The following is a 25,471-nucleotide window of genomic DNA, read 5'->3' as shown; positions in this document are numbered from 1 at the left end:
TCCAGAAATCGACGCTAGCCTCGGTACATGGATGCACACCACCAAATTATTGTGCTTTGTGTGGCCGTGTGCACTCGACTTTATACAATCTGTTTTACAAAACCGGTTTATGTAAAATTGGAATAATCCTGTAGTGTAGACCTACCCATATCCTGTTACCAAAATAAGCCATCGCCTCAGCTTAAGAATATATACTTATATAAATACATCTACCCTGAATCAGAGACCTTTGCATATTTTAAGGCCAGAAGGGACCACTGTAATCTGACCTTCTGCATAACACAGGCCATAGAATTCCAACCAGTGATTCCTGCATTTAGCCCATGGCTTCCGGTTGAATAAAGTATAACTTTTAGAAAAACATCAAAACTTGATCTAAAGGCTTAAAGTGATGGAGAAACCATCACACCCCTTGATAAATTGTTCCAATAGTTAATTAACCTCAATGGAAAAATTTGCCCTTCATTTCCAGTCTGAATTTGTCTAGCTTCAATTTCCAGCCATGAGGTCTTGTTATATCTTTGCCTTCAAGATTAAATAATCTTCTACTATCAGAAATACTAACATAGGTACCCACAGATTGAGAGGTGAGTTGATCACAAATTTCTCTTAGATAAGGTAATTAGATTGAGCTTCATTGGTCATTCACTGAAAGACAGGTTTTCCAGAATAGTTTCTCAGTCCTTCTTGAACTATATTCTGAACACTTTCCAATTTTTTTTTTAAAACCTCCTTGTTAAAGTATGGACACCAGACCTGGATACAGTTTTATGGCAGTAGAATCACCAGTGCTATATACACAGTCAATACTACCTCCCCACACCTTATTCAATAGTTCCTGTTTATAAAACCGAAGATTATATTAGCTCTTTTAGCCACAGCTTTGCACTGGGAGCTTATGTTCAGGTGGTTATCCACCATGACTTTGATTGTACCTTTATTATGCACAAATGACATAAAGACAAAAAAAATTAGTAATGAAAGTTGGCAAAAAGGATGTTTTCGTGGTTTTTAACTAGGGCTGTCAATTTATTGCAGTTAACTCATGCGATTAACTCAAAAAAATTAATCATGATTAAAAAAAATTAATCTCAGTTTTAATCGTACTATTAAAAAATGGAATACCAATGGAAATGTATTAAATATTTTGGATGTTTTTCTACATTTTCTTATATATTGTATTCTGTGTAGTAACTGAAATCAAAGTATATATTTTATTACAAATATTTGCACTGTAAAAATGATAAATAAAAGAAATAGTATTTTTCAAGTCACCTCATATAAGTACTGTAGTGCAATCTCTGTCATGAAAGTGCAACTTACAAATGTAGATTTTTTTTTGGTTACATAACTGCACTCAAAAACAAAACGATATAAAACTTCAGAGCCTACAAGTCCACTCAGTCCTACTTCTTGTTCAGCCAATTGCTAAGACAAACAAGTTTGTTTACAGGTACAGGAGCTAATGTTGCCCTCTTCTTATTTACAAGATCACAAGAAAGTGAGAACAGGCATTTGCATGGCACTATTGTAGCCAGCATTGCAAGGTATTTATGTACCAGATCTTTTAAACATTCATGAATGCCCAACTTTCATTCTTCAGCCACCATTCCAAAGGACATGCTTCCATGCTAATGACACTTGTTAAAAAAATAATGCATTAATTAAATTTGTGACTGAACTCCTTGGGGGAGAACTGTATGTCCGCTGCTCTGTTTTACTCGCATTCAGCCATATATTTCATGTTATAGCAGTCTCGGATGATGACCCAGCACATGTTGTTCATTTTAAGAAAACTTTCACTGCAGATTTGACAAAACGCAAAGAAGGTACCAATGTGAGATTTCTAAAGATAGCTACAGTACTCCACCCAAGGTTTAAGAATCTGATGTTCCTACCAAAATCTGAGAGGGATGAGGTGTGGAACATGCTTTTAGAAGTCTTAAAACAGCAACACTCTGATGTGGAAACTAAAGAACCCGAACCACCAAAAAAGAAAATCAACCTTCTGCTGATGGCATCTGACTCAGATAATAAAAATGAACATGCATCGGTCCGCACAACTTTGGATTGTTATCAATCAGAACCCGTCATCAGCATGGATGCATGTCCCCTGGAATAGTGGTTGAAGCATGAAGGGACATATGAATCTTTAGTGTATCTGGTACATAAATATCTTGCCACATTGGCTACAACAGTGTCATCAGTGCGCCTGTTCTCACTTTCAGGTGACACTATAAACAAGAAGTGGGCAGCATTATCTCCTGCAAATGTAGACAAACTTGTTTCTCTGAGCGATTGGCTGAATGAGAAGTAGAACTGAGTGGACTTGCAGGCTCTAAAATGTTTACATTGTTTTATGTTTGAATGAAGGGTTTTTTTAATATATAATTCTACATTGGTAATTTCAAATTTCATGATAAAGAGATTCCACTATAATACTTGTATTAGCTGAATTGAAAAATACCATTTCTTTTGTTTTTTTGCAGTGCAAATACTTGTAATAAAAAATAAATAAAGTGAGCACTGTACACTTTGTATTCTGTGTTGTAATTGAAATCAATATATTTCAAAATGTAGAAAATGTAGAAAAAATGTTTAACAGTGCGATTAGTCACATGATTAATCATGATTAATTTTTTTAATCGCTTGACAGCCCACTTTTAACTATAATGGGCTGAAAATATCAGGACAGAGGAATGCCATTCTGCTATTCTTTGCTATTATCTTTATAATTCAACATAACTGATGTGAAGTAGTTTGAGTCTGAGGTCCTCCCTTCAGTGTGTCTTCTTGATGACCCTCCTCATTTGCCTTCCAACTTTCTGTGGGGGTTTCACAGGGCTCTGACATTGGTCCCTTTCTCATCTCCCTCTATATCTAATCTCTAGGTAATCTCATCTTCAAAAAACAAATTTAACTACCATTTCTATGCTAATAACTCAGATTTACTTCTCTACTCCAGACCCATCTCCCTCTGCACAAACTAAAATTTCAGCCAGTCTCTGACATCTCCTCATGGCTCTCTAGGTATTGACTCAAGATAAACAGGGTGAAAACACAGCACTTAATCTCCACCCCCATGAGCCGTCTCTCAATCATTGTGGACACCACCACCATTCTGTTATTCATGCCTGTAAAATGGCTGTCACCTTCAACGCCGACCTTTCTCTACATCCTCACATCCCAGGTTATGTTTAAACCTTGCCAATTCTTTTTCCATAAATGTCTAAGATATGGCCTTTCTTATCCATCCACACAGCTAAAATTCTCGACCAAACTCTCAATCTCGATTACTGAAACATCCTTCTCTCTGGCCTTGATAATCACAATCTTCTCTCGATATACATTCAGAATACCACTCTCTTAGCCATTCTCTTTATTACCCCTCTCCTTACATCCATCTGCTCTGCCTCCTCTGGCGAATAAAACATAATCTACTTGCCTTCAAAGCCAACGCCCTTTATGGCCTAGCCCCTAACTTATCGCATAACACTATCAAGATGTTGACTCACCTTTGATCGGCTGGTGATGTCAGTCTCCAATCACCCACTTAAGTTTTTAAACAAGCACCTTCATGCTTTCTCTCATGCTCCCCCTTATGCTTGGGAGAAGCTCCCCATAAATATTTACAAGAGTGGCTCATTATCCTCCTTTAAAATTCTTCTTAAAACTCTCCTTTTCCATGATGCCTACGAAAATTTGACAACTGTTACAGACTGTTGATGTGCTGAGATCATTGCCTATAATGCTGGCCAATACTGTCTCATTATTTCCTAGATTATCCATTTGTCTGTAACCCATCTGTTGTCTCTTGTCTTATACTTAGATTGGAAGGCCTTTGGGGCAGGGATCATCTTTTAGTCCTGTGTTTGTACAATGGCGAGCACTACGGGGTCATGCTGCTTGACTAGAGCCCCCAGGTGCTACCACAGTAAATATAATAAACAACAGAAATATAGGCATTTAGCATATTTAATTACCGTAAACATATTTTGCTAATAATCTAGTAATAATCCAGACCAGACTTTCAAAGAAGCTTAAAACCCAGCTGCTTCTGTTGTCAATCGATGCAGCTGTAGGCTGCTGAACTCTTCTTTGGAAATCTGGTCATCAATGTTTGGGGACCAGAATACGGTCAGGCTTTTGAGAAATCCTAGATACCCTAAAAATACCTTAAAGATAATTTCACAACCAAATCTTTAAGCATTATTAAAATGGAACATATTATACATGCTATCTTATTTGAAAATATGAATGCTGTCTGAAGCTGAGGTTATGGGTAGGTGCCTAGGCTGGCTACCATAGAGGAGTGGCGTTCTGGAGCAGCCTTCCAAGGGGAGCAGTGGGTCCAAAAAACCCTAGTTTGAAGACTGAGTTTGGTAAGTTTACAGAGGTGATGGTATGATGAAGTTGCGTAAGATGGCATGTGGCCCTTCTCCTATTAGCAAATATCTCCAATGGCCAGAGATGGCACACTGGAAGAGGAGGGCTCTGAGTTACTACAGAAAATTCTTTCCCAGGTGTCTGGCTGGTGGGTCTCGCCCACATGCTCAGATTCTAATTGATCACCATATTTGGGGTTGGGAAGGAATTTGCCCCCATGTTAGACATGGGGCAGAGGAATTGCCTTCCTCTGCAGCATAGGGCACAGGTCACTTGCTGGTTAGTAAGAGCATGTAATAAAATCTATAGATTATACTAAACTGGAAGAAGTCACAAATACAAGTAAGGATAGAAAAATAATTTACAGGGATCTAGACAGATAAAAATGTACAAAAAATAAAAAATGAGATTTGATTTTAAAAAATGAAAGGTACTACACATTTAGAACAAATATAATTCACAACACACTGAATGGAAGGGAGAAATTTGGCAGAAATATAGAAGAGATTCTGGACAGCAAGCTATACTGGAGCTTGCAGTAGAATCTGGCAACAGAAAAAAAAAATCATTTTTTGGGCAGCATGCAAAAAGAGATCACATCATGGGGCAAGAAAGTAATAGTCACCTTTATATTTACATATGTCTATAGTATGATCAGATCTAGAATTCTGGACCTATTATCAGAAAAACATTGGCAAGTTGGAGGAAGTTCTGTGACTGGCAACAGAATGGGAGCTAGAGGGAGCTAGAGGAAAATAGTTCCTCTAGCTCCCATACCAGGTCCTATCTTATGAGGAAAGATTACGAGAGCTAAATATGTATAGTTTGGCTAAGTGACAACTAAGGGAGAGAACAGAACATGATAACAGTTCACATGTATCTGAGGTTACACTCACCAAGGAGAAAGACGAATAATTTTTCATATATCAAAATGGAAGTAGGAGTAATAAAATAAAATTAAGAAATGGCAGATCTGGACTGAATATCTGGAAAGCTTTCTGGAAAGATAGGTCTACTGCCCTGTGGAATAATATCCTAATGGGAATAGAGGAACGCCATTCCTGGACAAAATACTAGAAAGCGTACTGTAAGGAACAACCCTGCACTGGCAGAGAGGAGTGGAGTATGTAATCTAGTGGGTATTTTCCCTCCCTTGTTCCTATCAGATGTGCATATTTTAAGCAAATGTTTACCACCACCCCCCAAATATGCACTTCTATATAGTCTGCTGAATATAATTAAAAGTATGTATTTTATTATTTTAATATAGCAGCTCTCGTACAGCTTTTAACATGAAGAAATGTTCCTATAATTATTTAATTTATATGGCTTGAATGTTAACAATAGACATCTATGTTCTAGTTTACCGCCCCTCCTTCACCTTCTCATCAAAATTAATAATAAAAAGAGCAAGGTATGCTTTAGGATTCAAAGCATTGCTCCCTCCTCTGACTTCATAGCCTGGCTTGTTGGGATCTGTATATCCAATCTAATTATTTTGGTTCCAATTTCCAACCCTATCGGTGCAAGAAATCAGAATGCTCGTCTCCTGAAAGCATTAGGGTCTGAAAGCTAACCGCTCCTCATTTCTGAGGCACTACTGTGTAGCCCAGAGCTCCCGTCACAATACAATTTATGTTCACTGTTCTGGATGTGACTTGAGAGGGTTTTCCCAACATACTGATATTGAACATTTCATAGATTTCAAATATGCTGTAGCTTGTTGCAGCATTTGGCTCTGTCACACTATAGCCAATTTTAACAAGCAGCAGCAATGCTTTGTTAAAAAATGAACTAGTTTTTTTAAGTCCCTTTCCCATCTTGTAAGTGTTTTTTTTGTTGTGTTTTTTTAAATAGAAAAAAATTGTGATTACCTTCTGTAAAGCATTTTAAAAGCAACAGTAAGCAGCATCACTGGCAAAATACCTGCAATGTCTGCAAGTTAGGGGATCTCTATGCTGAACACTAGCTAAATTCCTTGGGGTCTGTTTTCACTGACTAATACTCTCTCCACTTCTCAAATTACAATCTTACTAGATTTCTGATGCCTCAACTCCTCAAAAAAAAAAAAAATCTTATTCATTTCTACAGCTTTTACAAATATAATACATGATTTGTGTTTAAGTGTGAGTCACTGTTTTATTTTTTATTATGAATATCATATGTTTGGCAAGCTGTCTGACCTTCCTTCTGATGATGAACGCTGCAACAAACAATTTGCTGTATCTTTAAAGAAATGGCCAATTCAATTACATAATGCCAGAAGCTCTCAAATCCCTCTCTGCCAAACGTCTTCCCTGTATCCTGCCACAGACAGGCCATTTGTATTCCAGCACAGTAGGACACTTGTTTTATTGAAGCGTACAGTTCTACTTAGGTACTATCAACAAAACACCATTTCAGTTTTCCAGTTCTGTGTTCCTTTTTTGCCCGCTCTAGCCATGGTTATATTAAGATTTTCAATTTTACTGACCAAACGTGTGTACATTGCTAATTATGTGTCTGAAATCTAGTCGCTTTTGACTACTACAACAAAATACATTAGTGACCAATTACAGGAGTTTTTGGCAGCAGTGGTTACCATTTTAAAGGATTTAATCATTGCACTTAAAGTGAAGTTTGAGATTCCCTTTGAGACTGCATCACTGATTGCTTCTGTTTTGCCAGTTATTGCATGAGACGGTTTGCAAAAAGGATCAGTAAAGATGCTTTCTAAATATCAGAGATTAACAAAATAAAAAAATAAGTCAGGTCTGTAATGAGTCTTTCTTCATCCACCTAAAGAAGAGTCGAAATGTTCATTCACATCACAGAGCATCCTCCACATAACCATCTCTCCCTTCATTTCCTCCAAACCCTCCTCTCATCATTTGGAGAGACAACAGTATAACGGTATTGCTGTTCATGGGTACTGCACATTAACTGCATTCGCATTTCTATTCACGCTTAGTGTGAAAACTGCACCTGCTCTAAATAGAACCATTTTTTCCTGTGTGATAGGTGAACAATATGTGAGAATTCATATGGCAATATTTAAAAGGAGTTAGGCTCTCAAAAAAACAATCTAGATAAATATTGAACTATATCATCATAATGTAGCCTCCTGCTCTCCAGGAATCATTAATAAAAAAAAACATTCACCCCCTAAAGGAACTTGTAATATAATATATTGTTCTTTAAAAGCCAACATCCACCTGCAAGTCGCCTACGAGTGATCAGTTCTCATTTATAGCCTCGTAATGTACAGCAGCAATATCTATATATTTTAATAAAGGACTTTTGTGCCTTTCAAATTTAGTGATATATTGTTTTCCAAACCCCAAGGAAAGGCTATAATACTTTGCTTCAGGCTGTGAAATAAAATGGAGATTTAATTTCATTAATATTTTAGACTTGATCAAAATAAGGGATTGTATGCTGAAGATCAAAAGTAGCCTTCCTCGCAACTATGCAGTTCTACTACTTCCCCAAAAAGCAATAATTTCAATAGATGCAACTATTTAAATAACCGATTTGTTTCATTTTCATGATGTTTTGGGTTAATTAAACTTCAAATGAGTCAATCCTTATCTGACCCCCATCCACATAAAACACCCTACGAATCAAGTTTCTTCATAATATAAAAGAGAAGAAAACCTTCTAGAAACAACTTATAAAATGTCAGTTTCATTAAGAATTTCTGTAGATAAATTGATATAAATATAATTGTAAATACTTAATTCATCTTCATGAGAAAGAAAGAGCCCTATGTCCCCAGATAATGAAAGATAATCCATCATAGTCAATGAACAGTAGTAACAGTATCTTAAAAAATTACTGCCATAAACCGTTGACCGTAGTTCACAATAGTAATAATCCCTCTGAATTTAGCTGTTAAACACAGCTAAAGTGCTACGTGCTACAGCATCAACAGGCTTTGCTTGGTTTCATCTTTGCCTATTAGCTAAAAAAAAAATCAGACATTAAATTCTGTTAAATTATTTCTCAGGGACTACCGTATAATTTAATACCACACACACAAAGTTGCACGAATTTATTTTTATGTTGTTGCAAACCAAGGGCCAGATTTTCAAAAGAGCTCAGAACACTACAGCTTTCATTCAGAACAATGTTCCCACCAGGAGCAGCTGGGTACAGCATATGTACCAAAAAATTCACCCTTCATTTATTTGCTAAAAAGGAGAAATCTGGCCCCAGTGCACTCACTTTCAATTTTAAAAAGGAAATGTATGGGTTCACAATGATCGCAAGTGAGTAGCAAATATATGAGTAGGCCGGATAAAGCACTTGATAAATCACTGTAGGGAAGAATCCTGTACCAATAAGGAGATGAACCACATAACTTAACTAGAGTGCCTTCATCTTCTAATTCTGTGGTGGACTTTTTGCCTTCTTCATACAAACTAAGGACATATATGGCCTTCCTGGACTACTGTTCCAGTAAAAAGAATCAGAACACCTACTTATCTCTGTTCCCAATGCAGCACAAATACCACTACATGTTATTTGAAAAGCACAGAATGACAACCTTTCTTTCCACCAACAAGCTCCTTTGTCATGTACACGATTGAAACTTTTAAATTATAACTCCAGAGAGACCACCTTTGTTGCTGCCCTTAAAAATGACCAACAAAAAGTGAACAATGCAGAGGAAGAAAATAATCTTAAAATGAATGCTTGCATTTATACAAAGTCCAAGATACAAAAGGTCAGGAAATACCTTGTCAGTCGTCACTATCAATAGCAACGGACCAAGTACAAAGAGATGGACAGATAACAGTTTATAAATGAAAACTTTTAATGTGTATTATAAAAGTTAAAAGGAAACATCTCTGAATGGTCTAACGTTTCTGTTTTAAATCTGATATAAATGAATTTTGATTTAAAAATATGCAACTACTATTTAACAACATGATATTTCTCGCCATTAAAAACCTTACACCTGCACACTGGGTCTTTAGGGTAAATCCTGGATATTCATTGGTTCAGGAGTATGCCTGGGCATACGCATTTGCAGGAACCAGCCCTTAAACATGAAAACAACCAGCCAGTTTTAAAGGTGCAAGTGACAGACAAGATGAGATTACTTTAGTTACAAAACAAAAACTGACTGTAAGTGGGAGTCTTACTGTATTTCACAGCAAAGATAAGAATAGATTCTTATGCCATGTACATGTGGGTGTATAAGAAGTTTAAAATCTTACATGGTGTTGTAGCTTATGAAACTTAGTGATCTGTTATAAGAGGTGGCATGTTTAATTCTCTCTTTATACCACAAGTGATTAAAAAGGTAAAAAAATTTATACTTGGACTATGAAGAAATAATCAGTTAATACCACTGCAAACTAAAGTACGCTTGCCTACACAGCTATCATACATTTATCAACTTCTTATTATTTCATTCACTGAGAACAGGAATATGATTAAGCCATGGCAGTGTTTTAGAATCAAACACACTGATATGAGTCTAGGTCAGACATGAACCAAAAGCAATGGACTTTGTAAGAGGCAGTTTCTCTCAAAACGTAACATAGGCAGAAATAAAGAATCTTTGCCTTACATAAACAACGATAAACCTTCCCAAACTAAAAATAACTTTTATGGCAATGATAAATTCCCAGCATGGAGAAGTGCTACACTTTTGGTATTCATTTCAGAAAACTCAATGAACTTTGCCTCCAATTAAGAATACATACTGGGTAAGAAAGGGGGAAAAAATGGTCAATGCTACAGTTTGCTTATCTGATCATTCAAAATACCCCAGTTTACAAGGGATCCATTTGTATTTTAAGGAGTATCTATTCTGAACCACCTTCCCTCGTAAAATGAAAAGTCTTGGGGCTGGCCCCAGGTTTTAGTGGCAATTTTTTGTGCTGCCATAGGGGAAACATAAATTTGGTTCTTGGATTCTCACTTCCTAGGAAACTGCTAGCACCTTCAGTCCTGTTATGGAAGGAAGTATCCCTGCATTCCTTTTAATTGACTCTGTAGCAGGTTTTCCCTCAATTAACATGGCAAAGAGCAACAATGGTCTGCAACTTATGGCTTATCATCACATACACTGGTGCAGCTGCATCGCTGTAGCACTTTAGTGAAAACACTATTACACCGATGGGAGAGCTTCTTCCATTGATGTAGTTAATCCACCTCCCCGAGAGGCAGAAGCTGTCAACGGCAGAAGCTCTCCCATTAACATAGCGCTGTCTACATGCAAGGTTAGGTCATTGCTCAGGGGTGGGAATGTGAATCCAGAGTCCTCTCTCATGGGCTCTTTTCTACCTATTACTGCTTCTTTGCTCAAACCTTCCTCTATAAGGCCTTGAGCCTACAAAGTGCCCTGCAACCAGACCCCAATCAGCAAAGCATGTGCTTAACTTTAAGTTAGTGATAGTTCCATTGCACTCGACAGTTATTCTCAGAAAACTAAACCAGCAAAAATAAAAGGCCAACAACAACAAAAGTTGTTTTAGTTATAATCTTTTTCTTCACTTAACTTGATACAGGCTTTGAGGGTAGAAACAAAAAACAAGGCCTTCTATGAAGTATTGAAGGTAATATACAAGCTCTTGAAAAAGCAAGCCCAAATATTCTTGCCCTGTTTCATTCCAAGAAACCTTGAGTCATCTGCATAGTTTCCAGGGACTAAAGCCAGTACAGTTAATATTTATTTTTCAGGCACTGAAAAGCTAAAAAAAGCTGACAGTATTGTAATTATTTAAACATTTACTTACTCAGGGGCAAATGTAGCCAAATACCCAGTCTCCCCCAGATTTTCCCTTCAGGCCAGTTTCCTATCCTTGGGTACCTGTCAATGACCAAAAAAAAAAAACAAAAAACACCAAGTTCACACAAGTCCTCTTCAAGAGTTCATGGCTTTACCCTAATGCTCCATGACCCAAAAATATCAACTAAAAATGTTAGATATCTGGACTGATAACAGGATTCTCTCCCACCAATTTACTCGACCAGAAAAAGGCTAAATGCACTTTTCTGTGCAGGGAGACTACTCTCACGTTGACCAGTTCTGCAAATCATTCTGTCTGTAGAATCAACAGAATGTCAAAGATTTTTTCTGAGTGAAAACTAGTGTAAATGCAGGCTACTGAAAGGCAAGTTTGATGACACAGGCATGCTTTATCCTTTTTTTAAAAAAGGGTATTAATAGAAAGTGGCATGATCAAGGTTTTATTGGCCAGATTTAATTTACCTTAAAATTGTTATTGCCTGAAGTGGAAATTCTATAGATTCAATTACCTTTTTACAAATTGTGAGAGGTTTTGTGCCTTTATTTACTTAATTAAGGTACAGCCCAATAAAAAATATTGACAATTATGACGGTATGACATAACAGTTGAAATTATCATCATTAAGCAATAACCACCATGTTACTTTCAACTATATTCAGAGCACAAGGGGCCAAATACTGATAGCCACATGGAAAAAAAGAGCAAAGCTAGTGAAAGTCTGAATTTCTCCCATTAATATGGTAGAAAAATGATATATGAAATGAAGGGGGAGGCTGATTAATTATTTAATTAATTTCTTGTATTTATATGATAAAAGCGATTAAAGAAAATTCAAAACAGTGGCAAGTTGAATATACATCTAAAAATTTTAATGGGATTAAATAAAATTTTAACTATATTCTCTCCATTCTTATCTTCTTTCACCTTGTCCATCCAGGCTTTTCCAGAAGAACTATACAGAAGGCATGGCAGTATCAACCCTCCTCTCCCTCCATCCATCCATCATTAAAAAAATGTGATTTAAGTAACAAAATCAAGCACTTGAAAGCTAGGAAGTCCCAGATTCATAGTTGCCTGTGCAACCAATCTGTGCACTGAAAATAAGGTGGGAATCCTACAGAAAAAATAGCAAGTAAATATGTCATTAAAGAATGTATCGCAATGCAGATGCACATCAATATAAGCCCCAATTTAAGCATTCCTAAAACAATTGTTCCTAAAAATTCTTTACTAGCAGTTACAAAATGTAACTTCATCAAAAGGATACATTTTAAATTCCTTTTTTTATTATTATTAATTGTAGAATAGTTTTAGGATAAGCAGCAATCAGCAAAAGACAAGAGGAGAATAAATTAGGGTTTTTTGGTTTTGTTGTTTTTGTTTTTACCACCATTTGTTTTTACCACCATTGTTTTTACCACCATTAGGGTTACAGTATTTTATATACTAATTCTAATTGCACAAAGGCCTATTGAATAAAACATGACAAATATACAACTGTCCACGGACTGGTCAAATTCTGACCCTGGTATAATATGGTGAAAAGGGGCACAAAGAGGTTACTTCCACCCTCGGGCCACAAGTGCTCCAGAGAAAATGAGGGAGGACTCTTCTTCCAGTACTGCCTGTCTTACAGTGCAGGAAGGGATCTTAAAGCTAATGATCCCCCATATCAACTCCCTGACATGTAAGTCCATCACAGAAATTCGAGAGACAAGGTGGTTAAGGTAATATCTTTTATTGGACCAACTTCTGTTGGTGATAGGTACAAGCTTATGAGCCACACAGAGCTATTCTTCAGGCTTGGGAAAAATAGTCCAAGCATCACAGCTAAATGTAAGGTGGAACAGATTGTTTAGTATAAATTATTGTTTGTCTCCCCAAACTCCATAGAGTGACATCGTTCTTCGACTACGAGAAAGGGACCAAGAGACTTTCTCCATTGGATCATATGAACTGGAACCATAAACTCCCTGAACATTAAATCTCACCAAATGAAGGTCAATCCATCCTCATCATCATATCCACTCATTATACTCCACATACAAACATAGCCATTTTATGAACTTCATACCCTCATATCTCAATGTCTGTACTTTGACCCATCAACCTGTTACCCCCAATTGGGGATATTGCAAATTATGTATTCCTTATGCCACCCAATCTTAAACCAAACATTGCACCCTCAATAATCTGTATGTTATTCCCTGATAACCAGAAACTTCTATGCTTAAACTCTGTACCGTTCACTTTTTTATCATCTTAATAAATTATTGTTCGTCTCCCCACCCTCCGTAATTTCCTGCAACTGTGAAAAATTTTAATCAATAAAAAAATAAAAATGCTTAAAAATAAAACACCTATTTGTCAAAATGTTAAAAAATAATTGAATTCTTCCAAGTCTAGTCATCCATGGTATAGTACAGGGATCGGCAACCTTTGGCACACAGCTTGCCAGGGTGCTTACCCTGGCAGGCCGGGCTGGTTTGTTTACCTGCCGCGTCCGCAGGTTCAGCTGATTGCGGCTCCCACTGGCCGCAGTTCACTGCACCAGGCCAATGGGGGCTGCGGGAAATAGCAGCCAGCACATTCCTCGGCCCGCGCCGCTTTCCGCAGCCCCCATTGGCCTGGAGCAGCAAACCGCAGCCAGTGGGAGCCACGATCGGCCAAACCTGCAGACACGGCAGGTAAACAAATCAGCCTGGCCCGCCAGGGTTGGCATACTGGCAGGCCGCGTGCCAAAGGTTGCCGATCTCTGATATAGTACGTGCTGTAAGGGACTATTCAAGGCAGAGTGGCCTGTTGACGCTACACTGCATCACAAAATGTCAGCCATTCCGGGATCTCTATGTAATACAACCCACTGAGCGTCTACTCAGCTCAGTGTTCACCAGTTTGGTAGACCCAGTACCTCCATCTGGGACATCATGGAAGCAGCGTGCATGCTCATTGCCCCCTCTGCTAATACCCACTATGCTTTCTCAATTACCTAATTGTCATAAATGGGAGCCATGCTGGGCAGAGTCCAGTAAGAGTTTCGTTATCATGTAAACCAGGGGTCGGCAACCTTTCAGAAGTGATGTGCCGAGTCTTCATTGATTCGCTTTACTTTAAGGTTTCGCAGGCCAGTAATACATTTTAATGTTTTTCTAAGGTCTCTTTCTATATGTCTATAATATATATACTTTATATACTGTTGTATATAAAGTAAATAAGGTCTTTAAAATGTTTAAGAAGCTTCATTTAAAATTAAATTAAAACATAGAGTCCCCCGGACCGATGGCCAGGACCCAGGAAGTGTGAGTGCCACTGAAAATGAGCTCAAGTGCCGCCTTTGGCATGCATGCCATAGGTTGCCTATCCCTGATGTAAGCATTACGAAGTCACCTCATGGGTCCTAAAACAATCAAGATGTGCTTACATAGCAGGATTGAGGAGAAGAATGATGGTCTAAGTGGTGTTCAATTCCCTCCTCTGCCACAGACTTACTCTCTGACCTTGGACAAATCACCTCGTCTCTGTGCTTAGCTCCCTATCTGCAAAATGGGAAAAATGGAGCTTTGCTATCCCACAGAGATCCTGTATTTATCTTTGCATTAAAGATTGTGAAGCATTCAGATACTACAAAAAATGGGAGCCATGTAAATACCATAGAGACAGGTGCACCTCCTGTGAATGCAATGATGCTGACCCCAGAATTTGGCCATCCATACATAAACACCAGATAACGAAAATAAATGCTCCCAATTAATTTCAGCTGCTCTTTTCAATCAAAGCTAAAAAGGGTACCATTCAGTGACAACCAGGGCTGTTGACTTCCTATAGGCATATAGGAAAAACAAGCTTCCACTCCTGACATTTCCTGGACCCTGAACACAACATTGCCCTTGATTCTGTCCTTACATTTTATATTTGAGTAAATACTGTTTCTTTCTTGAACTTTTCATTTGGAATTTTTGCTTTCTGCCCTGTCCTCTAGGGATAAGCCTGGATCATCCCCCCCGGAGAAGGGAAGCAGCTGATAGTCCAACTTCACATGTTCTTAGGCAGAAAACACAAACCAACCAAAGAAATGTTCCAGTCTCTTCCTGAACTCTATTTATTGTGTGTGTATTTATGGTTGAATTTTGATCCTGAGATGATCTCACACAATGTGATGGGGGGAGGAGGAGGAGAGAAAGACGTCAGTGTTTTCCCCCTGAAAAGTGTGTGTATGGGAGGGAACCAAAAAGGCAGTCAAAAAAGCAACATGATTTATTGCTTTTGGGGTTTTTTAATACTAATCTTTTAAACCAATCTAAGTTTTAAACATCTGGGACTGGCAATAGTGGAGTTCACATTAACAGAGCTTGGCTTTCAACAAACCAAACCAGAACTGAGAAGTTTGTAATGAAACTCAAATCCCATGAGAGCTTCATGATGAAAGTTTTGCCCACCTCTTATTCAAGTTGCACACAAAAATAGCTTGGGAGCAATCTCCACTACATGCAGCTTACTTTAGATCAGTGTTTTTCAAATGTGGCCACCAGGGGCTTTTCTTGTGGCTACAGCCTCCTGACTGGTGGGGGCGGGGGCGCAAAGCAGAGGCCCCTCCCCTGGGGCTACCAGCAGTGGTTGGGCCCTGCTCCCCTCTGGAGACACAAACACTGGAGGAGCAGGCAGCCAGTGAGTTCCCCACCTTCCTAAGGATGGTGTGGTCAGACTTCAGCCCTGGAGTGGTGGAAGGCAGGCACCAGCTGTGGGGCTTTGGGCTCCATCTCTGGATCCCAGGGTCCGTCTCTGCACCCATCCCCTGGGGCAGGACTTTGGGCTTTGTCCCCTAGCTGAACAGCAGCGGGCTTCAGCCCTGGCCCTTGGCCATGTGTCAGTGGGCTCTGGCCCCTTTCCCTCCTCCCATCACCCCTGGCCCTTGCTGCCTCCCTCAGCCCCCCATCCATTCCCCCTATTGCCCCTGGCCCTGCTGCCTCCCTACCCACCTGCCTGTCCAGGGCTTAATTTGCCCCCCTGGCATGCCAGGGCCGAGTAAGTTTGCCGTGAAAAGTGATATTTGTATGTGTGTTAATATCACTTTTCACAGCCGATTTAGTAGCTAGCTGGGAGGCTGTGAAAAGTGATATTAACATACAAATATCAATTTTCACAGCAACAGACTTACTAGCCGACAAGCAACCAAAAAAAACCCTAAAGAAACAACACAAACGACAAGAATGTACAAAGCACCAAAAATGTGTTGTGAGAACCCCCTGCCTTAGATCACTGTATATAGAGGGCACATTGCCTATTTGAAAAAGATACCTTAGGAGTGTGATAAATTTACAAGAGGTCATTGTTGCTTTATATCTGGGCCCAAAACTTAGGTTTTCAAGGCGGGATCTTTCAAAGGTAGGTGAGGAGGTTTAAAATGTAAGTGTTTATAAACCCTAATATGGAATAAGCAATCTCAGCTTTCTCGTATCAACACCCAATGTTATTAGAGACTTTTCTAATTAAGCACTTACAAATCCACTTCCATGACACTATATACCAGCCTCCCCCACAAATCTGCTTTTCTACCTCTATTTCCCACGGCTCGTATTTTACACATTACCCCCTCTGTCCTCGCTGCTCCTCCACCACAGCTGTCAATTCGTTCCCCACGTTTTTGCTTCTTCCTCTTAATTGTCATCTATCCACACTTTCCTCACCTAGCCACCACACAAATTTCAGCTGATGCAGAACGCAGCTGCCTTCTTGCCTAGTGTAATCAGTACTTCTTCAGGGAATACATTACACATGTGCTCCACACACTGCATGAGCTTCCAATTAGCTTCAGGGTGCAATTCAAGACCTGTGTATTTTAGACTGCAGGTCAAAGGCAGAGATGAATCTAAGGGAGGAGTCTAAATTGGTGTAAATTAAAACAATTTAGAATCTCTTAGGATTCCCTTAAACTAACAGGACCTTCCAACATCACCTCTGCAATTAGCTCCTTGAGTCTAATCTGATATAACTTGTGTGCTGAGGGAGGAGAAAACAGGATTGCAGCAAGACTATAAATCTGTAAGATAATGTTTGATACGCAAACAGGTCTTCTATTGTTGCTATGTAGAGTTTGTTGTTGGAGCACTGAATTATTTTTAAACAAATATTCTTTTTAAATAGACTCCACACACCAATTTTGCTTTATGCATCAGGGATGAAATTCATCCTTGAGCATAAGCATCCCCCTCCTCACAAGGTCAAATTTTTAACTACACTCCAAATTTTGACTCACTCCAAGTGAGTGGGTTTGTTGATCCTTTGATCTTATACTATATAATACATAATATTATGATATTCAGAATGTTGAGCAATGGGGGGAAATGCCAGCCAAAAATCGAAGTGACTTCAAGAAGAGATTTTCAAAGCCAGCTAGAAGATTTAGCCATACAACTCCCATTGCAAGTAGTGGGAATTACAAATTGCAGCTAAATCCCCTAGTTAGCTTTGAAACTCTCAACCTCAGTCTAACAAAATTGATTCAGTAGGGTAAGCACGCATCTTTCATGTTCTGCTACTTCATCAATGAACCGCCCTGTAGTAACACTGCACTTTGCTCACATGTACAAACAACTGCTTCAACATTAAGAGAGATGTGCTGAAGGTGGACTTCCATTACACCTACACATTCTTTCAATTGTAAAACCAGCCCCAAAACAGCGAGGCTATCTTAAATAACAAAAACAGTCCACTGATGGGTGTCATAAACAGATAGTAAGGGTTAATGTCTCTTTTACCTGTAAAGGGTTAAGAAGCTCAGTGAACCTGGCTGACACCTGACTAGAGGACCAATGGGGGGACAAGATACTTTCAAATCTCGGTGGAGGGAAGTTTTGTTTGTGCTGTTTGTTTTGTTCTTTGTTCTCTCTTGGGACTAAGAGGGGCCTGACGTGCAACCAGGTTTCCCCAATCTTTCTGAAACAGTCTCTCATGTTCAAAATAGTAAGTACTAGCTAGAAGGCGGCTTAGTCTTTTGTTTGTTTTCTTTATTTGCAAATGTGTATTTTGCTGGATGGATATTTTACCTCTGTTTGCTGTAACTTGTATCTTAGGCTAGGGGGGAGGGAGTCCCTCTAGTCTATATAAGCTGAAGACCCTGTAAACATTTTCCATCCTAATTTTACAGAGATAATTTTTACTTTTTCTTTCTTTAATTAAAAGCTTTCTTTTTTAAGAACCTGATTGATTTCCCCCCCCTTGTTTAAGACCCAAGGGGATTGGGTCTGAACTCACCAGGGGATTGGTGGGGGAAAGGAGGTGAGGGGAAGGTTAATTTCTCTCTGTTTTAAGATCCAAGGAGTTTGGATCAGTATAACTCAAAAGGTAACCGTGGGAGGGGAAAGTCTGGGAGGGGGAATGGTTTATTTCCCCTTGTTTTAAGACCCAAGGGGTTTGGGTCCCCCAGGGAAGGTTTTGGGGAACAGGGAGTGTACCAGACACTAAAATTTCTGGTTTGTGGCAGCGCTATCAGATCTAAGCTAGTAATTAAGCTTAGAAGGGTACATGCAGGTCCCCACTTTCTGGACGCTAAAGTTCAAAGTGGGAAAGATACCTTGACAGATGGCTAGTCAGTTTTATATTTAAATATTCAATTATAAATCATTAAAGTTTACGTATATCTGAACAAGATAGGAGTTCAACGCATATATTTAATGCTTAATATAACTGCAACCCTCCCCCAATGTACATACAGCATCACCAGTGTACATAGTGCCTTCAGATCACTTATAGCTTACCACTAACTAACTGCACAAAGAAATATGTTCAATACTGGCAGTGACGTATAATTATAGAATATCTTTTTCACTTGAGCTCCATGATTCCATAGGAGAAGAAAGTGAAGTTTAGACCCATCAGGATGACCAAAATCATCCGAAATATAAAAATGGAAAAAAGATGGCTTTAATGATTCAACAGCAGCCATAATATATGATGTTTAGCTTTTTGTCTCAAATATATATGGCAATATCACAAGCTTGTATTGTCTCTTTCTTCTTTGATTTAGCTTAGCTGTAACGGGTGGAGAGTATAAGTGATTGAAATATGTGCCAAATATTCTGTGTCCTCCTGCTACCTCAAAGTCAAGGGCCTGAACCTGCAGTAAGGATTTGAGGCCCAGTCCTGAAAATGCTACAGTCTTGTCCCACACAGTGGGGTGACGCATGCTCTGGGGGAGTGATCTCTAAAGTGCACTAATATGTTGCACAATAATTAACCCGTGCAGACCCAGCGTGTTGGCACTAAAGTTTTCCTAGTGCGCTTTAACATGGTACAGTTTCAAACAGCACTATGTTGAAGCTCAGCAGAAGGGTCCACCTGGACTCACTAATACAGACCACATGAGTGTACTTTAGAAATCACACCTCTGTTGAGTGCATTACTCCGCTGTATAGACAAATCCTAAGTGGTGCTGAGCGCTTGCAAAAAACCACTGGTGCTGTAAACCCCCAGGATCTTAATGCTATGATTCTATTTTTTTCGCTAGTTTCTGACAACTTAGCATAATCACACATTTTGTAGGATACTGATAGGGTTGCCAACCCTCCAGGATTGTCCTGGGATCTCCAGGAAGTAAAGATTAATCTTTAATAAAAGAATATGTCATGTGATGAAACCTCCAGTAATATGTCCAGCCAAAATTGGCACCCCTAGCTACTGATGTTATGAAGACACTTGACAGTCTGGAATAAGAATGGCTTTTTTCAGATTAGTTTAAACCTTTTCTACAGCGACATAAGCTAAAGCAGGGATCAGCAACCTTTGGCACACGCCTTGCCAGGGTAAGCCCGCTGGAGGGCCAGGCTGGTTTGTTTACCTGCTGCGTCCGCAGGTTCGGCTGATTGCGGCTCCCACTGGCCACAGTTCGCCGTTCCAGACCAATGGGGACTGTGGAAAGCGGCACGGGCAGAGAGCTGTGCTGGCCACGGCTTCCCACAGCCCCCATTGGCCTGGAGCAGCGAACCGCGGCCAGTGGGAGCCACAATCAGCCAAACCTGTGGACACGGCAGGTAAACAAACCAGCATGGCCCACCAGGGTGCTTAACCTGGCGTGCCGCGTGCCAAAGATTGCCAAGCCCGCAGCTAAAGCATTAACAGGCACTCATACTGGAGTAAGACTGTCCATGTGGGGGGTTATATTGGTATAAATAGAGCAATTTAAATTCACACTCTCTCTTGTATTGGTATCTTTCCCATGTAAACAAACAAACCCTAGAATTTCTCAGCAGACCTTTAAACACAACTTATATATTTATACTTGCCTGCAGCCAATGCATTTAACATTTCTTTGATCTATGAACTTCACAGTTCATGGAGGAAGTGGGGGGAGGGGCAGTGAGAGAGAAGAGGAAGCACTAGGCACCTGCTAGTTTCAGTAACCACTCATCACAGCAACACTTCATGCAGGGCAGTCCCAGAATTACATTTCCAACCATTCAAAAGTATTAAAGACAATCTGATTCCTTACATATTGGAAACAAAATCCACAACATGAAACAAGTTACTGGTGCAGTTTTGTTCTGCTTTACTGTATGTGATATGTTAGTTAAACAAGGGAGAAAAACTTTTGCCACAAAGGGTATGCCAACAATTTAATAAATACTTATATAGCATTTTTCATCCTTAGACCCCCAAAGTACACCGCTACCTCGCTATAACGGGACCCGATATATCCAAATTTGTATTCTAACGCAGTAAAGCAGTGCTCTGGGGGTGGGGGCCGGGGCTGCGCACTCCAGTGAATGAAAGTAAATTCAATATAATGTGGTTTCACCAATAATGCAGTAAGATTTTTTTGCTCCCAAGGACAGCGTTATATTGGGGTAGAGGTGTATATTACAAAAGAGGTAACAAAAACACCCATTTTACAGTTGGGAAACTAAAGACAAATTAACATCTCTGGCCAAAAACTTCAAAAAAGGCTACTGATTTTGAGTGACAAACATGACAAACCTTTGCCTAATTTTCAAAAGTGCTCAGTATCTACATCTCAAATTGACTTCAGCAAGAGTCGTAGGTACTGCGCACCTCTGAAAAAAATCAAGTTCAAGTCATGTAGAATTGAGGAAAAAAACAAAAGCCATCCAAAATCACTGGCCTCTTTTTAAAATTGGACTTTTTCAAATAATTTGTGTCAGATGAAACAGCACCTAATTGGCAAAGCTGGGAATAGAATCCTCGTCTCTTAATTCATGCTCTCCACTAGACATTATAAATATAATTATACATATTACAGTAATGCCCATGAGGCCCCAATCAGGATCCACGCCATATAATGGCAATTGCCAAACACCACATATAAAAGACAGAGTCCTCCCTTAGTCCCGTAAAAGGATAGTCAACAAAATGTTCTTGAACAAAATGAACGTAATGTGTTCCCAATGTTAGAAAGTACTAATTTAAGGATTTAACTTCTTTTTAATCAGGATTACTAATTTAAGATTGAAAAGCGTTGTCTCTTTGAACCCGGTACTGTATAAAGTCTAGAAAGCTTTACACCATCCAATACCAGCTGCTTTCCTTGTGACCCTAACCTACTAATTTAGGAACCACGTTTCTTCCTGTTGTACTCTTAAACAGGAAGTAGCTATGTAAAAATGTGCTGTAAACAAACCAACAAGTATATAAGCTGCTGTGGTTTTTCAACGACCAGACAAGCTAATGGCAATGCTGCTCTTTTTCATTCTCCACAGCTCCACACACACCACACTTCCTGCCTACCTTCTAATAACTTAATTCAATACCAAGAGTAAGTCCAGGCCTATGTTAAAAAGTTAGGTTGACCCAGCTACGCTGCTCAGTAATGTGAAAAATCCACACCCATAAGTGGCGTAGTTCAGCCAACATAACCCCCAGACTAGACAGCACTACATTGATGGAATAATTCTTCCATCGACCTAGATACCACCACTGAGGGAGGTGGATTACCTACACGGACAGGAGAACCCCGCCCATTGGCATAGGTAGTGTCTACACTGAAGTGCTTTGAAAGAATTTCACATCTCATTTCCTTTCCATACTTCCCCCTTTTAATCTGGGGTCTTAGTGGATCCACTGCAGTCCCTGAAAGTTCACTTTCTCATAGAGATGCTGGGAGGGGAAGATGGGAGAAGAACAGAAAGGGCCATAAGACATCTATATACTAACTTAATTCCTTCCTGAGTTATATATGAAGAGAATGTATCTCTCCTGTTACCTGAGGAATAGACGGAGGGAGACATCTTGCATAGAACAGCAAAACCATTGAGAGCAGAAGGAATGTGGCACTGCACCTGGATCACTAAATGATTGCATTGCAACTTCTTGTACCGAAACAGAGTTTAAAGGAATTGGAGCACTGACATAGCATTTTTCACATTCAAAGTGTTTTATTATCATTAAATAATTAACACAACATTCCTATGAGGTAGCTGGAGATGTATTATTATCCTCATTTGACAGATGAAGAAACTGAAGCTAGGATTAGCGTGACATGATCAAGGCCACATAATGAGAGAGTGGGATTAGAAATTAGGATTTTTTGACTCCTGATCCTATGCATATTCCTTCAGAATGATAGAAACTTGAACTAGCTTTAGGCCACCTCTTCCACATATTTGTTCAGGGTAGTCAGAGCAGGAAATATTCACCTCAGAAATGTTTCCAGATATAGCTTCTTGCTCCACTATCTGTCTGTAACAAAGGCACTGTTTAACATTCCTGAACAACTTGTTTCAAGAATCACATTTTTAAACTAACCATTTGGATTTCCATGGACTGTTTGGATATCTCCTTTTTTAAGCATCTTTTTGAAACTAAAATAATAGGTCCCACCAAAAGTCAGACTTCACGGTGAATGACTTTAAACTTGCAGAATACAAACGATAATCATGATGGATAGAGTAGATGACTGATAGTCAAGTAAAACAGCTTTGTTTATAGCTCCTGTGGAACTGAAAAATGTAACATAGGATAGTGCAATTCTAAATACATTATGCATCTATTGCCAAAATATTCTAGTTTACAAAACATATATCAGTAAGAGACTTTGGACCATGGTTTAAAACCGAACATAATCTAAATTGCCCTCAATATGTCATAGCTCTTAATTCCCTCAAAATTTTATGCCTGTTTTGTATTCCTGATATCACAATCCAGAAATATTTTTTTCTTCCAAGCAATATATGGAACCATCATTTTCTTCTGAGCTAGTGAGGAGACTCGTATTTAAATCATGCAAGCATTAAAGCCAAACATGACACAGCCACTTCTACTAAGAAAATAAAAATCATGATTTTTTTTAACACAAACTATTGTATACACATCCTTTAAATCTGCTGTTGAGCTCTGTTACGATTTTCCCTCCACAAGTGAGAGGAATACTAGTAAGGCATGAGGCAACCATGATGCGGCTGCATACACTGCTAGAGACAGAGGTGGGAAAAGCCAGCATGCTAGCAGTGCTGCATAAAACGGAAGCAGCATGTCTGGGCAAGATATGAGCATGGCTCTATCTCAGGGGTTCTCAAACTGCGGGTTGGGACCCCTCAGGGGATCGCAAGGTTATTACATGGGGGGTCGCAAGCGGTCAGCCTCCGCCCCAAAGCCCGCTTTGCCTCCAGCATTTATAATGGTGTTAAATATATAAAAGAGTGTTTTTAATGTATAAGGGGGGGGTTGCACTCACAGGCTTGGTATGTGAAAAGGGTCACCAGTACAAAAGTCTGAGAACCCCTGCTCTAGCTTTACCCTTCAGCTAGCAATGTTAGAGCAGTATTGAGAGAAAAGTACACTCACTACACTTTTTATACAGATGCAGCAAGTGCCAACCTCCAGAAGAGTCCAGACACTGATGCAGCATTTTGCCTTATGTTTTCATAATATTTCCACCCATTACTAAGGAACTCAAGATGGTTCTCCAATACCTGCATCCTGCATAATCATCCTCTCAGAGCAGTTTGGCCCTTGTACCTTCACTGATATTTTCCCTTGTCAACGATTACATTAATGGAAATTGCAGACAAGTTCTAGGTACAATTTAAATTAGTTTCTGGCAAGCATTTATAAAAAAAAACAAACTAGATCTTGGACAGTTTGAATGCTCATCTTAAGTAAAACTGTAAATAGGTATGGTCAGACTAAATACCTTTACACAAAATGATTACTTTGACAGTCAAGGCAAAATTATTCCATTGACTTTTGCACTTGTGATCTAGATTGGAGTCAGAGAGAAAAGCTTTTTACATTGCAGATTACACAGGTATCATTATAAAATAGAACTAGATTTTGTGTGCCTAAATCTGAAACTTTCATGCAGAGGTAATCTGATTTTCAAGAAGACTTGAGGAATATATTTTGCCTGAATGCAAATGCACGCTTATTAGCACATGTACCCAGGGCCGGTGCAAGGATATTTTGCGCCCTAGGCGAAAATTCCATCTTGCGCACCCCTCCCCCCCAAAATCACATACATTATACACAATACACGGTCCCAGAGTAACATGTTATAATTTAGAATTTATGTTTCCGCGCTTTAAGTTTAGCAAATTTAGAAACAAGTTCCTCCAAGTCAATGTTGTGAGCAATGTCATGTTCTATTGACAAGGTAGATAGCCCAACAAGTCTTTGTTGCAACATTGATGTTCGCATATATGTTTTTATCAACTTGAGCTTCGAGAAGCTTTGCTCACCACTGGCCACAGAAACTGGGAGAGTCAAGAGGATGCGAAGAGCAATAACTGTGTTAGGGACACTATCTGTCAGCTTATTTTCCCATATGAAGTTCAGTACATCTTGGGGTGATGAACTCCTTTGGACTCGTCTTGCAATAGCTTGCAATTCACTGCGCAAGTCAAAGGCATCAATATCCTTGGATTCACCATGTTGCAAAGCTTTCTCCAGATTCAAGCAATGTTCCATAATTTGCTTTGGTGTTTTATTTTGCAAACTCTAAACATCATATATGAAGCCAAATACTGAACTAATTTGCTGCATCAATGTGAATCTTTCTTCAACCGAATGTATTGCTGTGTCAATGACGGCAAAGTAAAAGTTCACTTTGAATTTTTCTTTCGGATCATAAATAGGTTCATCATCTGCTTCATATGTGAACTGCTTCCTCTTCTTTCTAATACGGATTGGATCTGGTTCAAAAAGTGCCGGTACATCCAACTCCTCCGCAAGTTCACCTGCATCTACCAATGTTTTCTCAAAGGCTGCGTCACTTCTGCGGCCCACAAGAAACTTCTTGGGTTCTCCAAGTTGATTAATGGCATCACATATATCAAATTCTTTTGCCTGAAGTTGTTTGCTAGTTATGTTGATCTCAAACAATATGTCATACC

The 25,471-nt window shown here is 39.2% G+C and overlaps 1 protein-coding gene and 1 long non-coding RNA gene across 12 annotated transcripts in view; one reads left to right on the top strand and one right to left on the bottom strand.

Moving 5' to 3' along the window:
• LOC115656133 overlaps positions 1-13,420 on the top strand; it is a 31,261-nt gene extending 17,841 nt beyond the window's left edge. For 5 of the 6 annotated variants that reach the window (XR_004001585.1, XR_004001588.1, XR_004001584.1 and 2 more), the window contains one exon: positions 12,070-13,420. This is a non-coding gene — a long non-coding RNA (uncharacterized LOC115656133). The remainder of the gene's footprint in view (positions 1-12,069) is intronic. The other variant, XR_004001587.1, reaches the window with a different exon arrangement.
• The window catches only part of TBL1X (transducin beta like 1 X-linked), a 274,926-nt gene that overhangs the window by 180,505 nt on the left and 68,950 nt on the right, over positions 1-25,471 (bottom strand). For 4 of the 6 annotated variants that reach the window (XM_030572409.1, XM_030572427.1, XM_030572393.1 and 1 more), the window contains one exon: positions 11,118-11,191. The exons of the other annotated variants lie outside the window; for them this stretch is intronic. The gene's annotated coding sequence lies outside the window, so the exon portion shown is untranslated. The remainder of the gene's footprint in view (positions 1-11,117; positions 11,192-25,471) is intronic. 6 annotated transcript variants of the gene reach the window in all.

The sequence above is a fragment of the Gopherus evgoodei genome, chromosome 1 (genome assembly GCF_007399415.2).
Source record: "Gopherus evgoodei ecotype Sinaloan lineage chromosome 1, rGopEvg1_v1.p, whole genome shotgun sequence".
NCBI lineage: Eukaryota > Metazoa > Chordata > Testudines > Testudinidae > Gopherus > Gopherus evgoodei.
This window is presented reverse-complemented; position numbering and strand designations above follow the sequence as displayed.